Source organism: Neofelis nebulosa, chromosome 12, assembly GCF_028018385.1.
Source record: "Neofelis nebulosa isolate mNeoNeb1 chromosome 12, mNeoNeb1.pri, whole genome shotgun sequence".
In the NCBI taxonomy this organism is placed as follows: Eukaryota; Metazoa; Chordata; class Mammalia; order Carnivora; family Felidae; genus Neofelis; species Neofelis nebulosa.
Window position 1 is genome coordinate 81,259,445 of NC_080793.1, and position 1,922 is coordinate 81,261,366.

General features: G+C 43.0%; 1 pseudogene; it reads right to left on the bottom strand.

Moving 5' to 3' along the window:
* Positions 1 to 1,479: 1,479 nt before the first annotated feature.
* On the bottom strand, positions 1,480 to 1,572 carry LOC131492283 (U2 spliceosomal RNA; annotated as a pseudogene).
* Between the last annotated feature and the right edge of the window lie 350 nt (positions 1,573 to 1,922).

The window sequence follows — 1,922 nt, forward strand, 5'->3', positions numbered from 1 at the left end:
ATGCTTTCCAAATATGGAATGTTTATTTTATTTTTTAATTAATTTATTTTTTAAGAGAGAGAGAGCAAGGAGAGGGTCAGAGAGAGAGGGAGAGAGGGAGAGGATCCCAAGGAGGCTCTGCACTGTCAGTGAGGAGCCCCGTGCGGGGCTGGAACTCACAACTGTGAGATCATGACCTAAGCGGAAATCAAGAGTCAGACGCTTAACTGGCTGACCCACCCAGGCGCCTTGGAATGTTTAATATATAGATATTGAACTTTTAAAAATGGCCATCTTAAGGGTCACCTGGGTGGCTCCGTTGGTTAAGCATCTGACTTCTGCCCAGGTCATGATCTCAGGGTTCATGGGTTCAGGCCCCGCATCGCGCTCTGTGCTGACAGCTCAGAGCCTGGAGCCAGCTTTGGATTCTGTGTCTCCCTCTCTCTCTGCCCCTCCCCTGCTTGCACTCTGTCTCTCTCTGTCTCTCTCTGTCTCTCTCTCTCTCAAAAATAAATAAACATTTAAAAAATGTTTTTAAATTCCCAGTTTTATTATACTGCAAAGCTGAAATTCATCTACTTCTTATAAAAAACATTCTGTTCATTCAAGCAGGACTTTGCTCCAATCTTCTTCAGTTTCCTTCTACCATATTCTATAGTGGACCTGTAAGTTTATTGTACACCTGCATTAAACCGTTAAGTAGTTCACAGTTTTAACTCTTAGTTCTGAAGTAAGTAACATCTTCGGGGGTGCCTGGGTGGTTCAGTTGGTTAAGTGTCTGACCCTTGTCTTTGGCTCAGTCCATGATCCCAGGGTCATGGGATGGAGCCCCACATTGGGCTCTGCACTGAGCGTGGAGCCGGCTTGGGATTCTGTCTCTCCTTCTGCCCCTGCCCCACTCATGCTCTCTTTCTCTAAAATTAAAAAACAAATTAAAAGAATAAATAAAGTAGCATCTTCATCATACACAAATGTAGTTCAGAGATGATGCTGGAAAGATGATATATTCTACCTGTGACTGACTCCTTCTTCCACTGCTGTGCACAGACAGCACAAATGCTTTGTGTATGCCTATTATGAGAATATTACCTGCAACAGGTCTATTCCACCAGCTTTTATTTTCTTTTCAAAGGCATCACATTCTGTTTGTAAGTTTGCAGGATTCCCATTCCCACAAGGGTATGAGCAGTTTTAGGATCAACATCAGTATGCTTTTAAAAAGGTATTCCACACCTACGATTGGGAGACTTGAGGACAATGGGTGGGAAATTCTACATATTCATCCACATTAAATGTCTCCAAATATTTAAGAGAGAGGTCTCCATTCTTGTAATGCTCTGTTGGTTTTTGTTTTTGTTTCTGTGTTGTTGGAGGGGGTGGGGGGTGAGTATAGTTGACCACTATTAGGCTTTTTTACTAATGATGTATACTAATGATGATACGTTAGTACACCTGAGAGACCAACTCACTCTTCTGATGCTGGAGCGGCAGGAACCCCTGATAACTTTTCGAGAGAGAAAAGTTGATTGTGCATTATTAAACTGATAAGAGCAGATACTACACTTGATCTTAGCCAAAAGGCCGAGAAGCGATTATCGTGCATTATTAAATATTCAACCGTGTTGATTTCCTTCTCCCTTGGCAAGAGTTGTGAATGATCGCGTACACAAACACCAGCTTCTGAACTTCCAGTGACTAACACAGTAACTTGGATAATGCTACACTTTTGGACACAATTGTTGCAGGGTCCCCGAGCACGAGAGTCCTTGACACTCTGTATGGCGCATCTTACTAGGTTTATTTAAGGAGCTCGGGGACAGGACCCACGGGCAGAAAGAACCGAACTTTTGTTGTATGAAGCTGGTAGTTATACTTAGTACTCAAGTGGGAGGGGATGTGCAGGGAGTATCCGACCATAAATGTCTTCTTTGAAGTTCTACTTG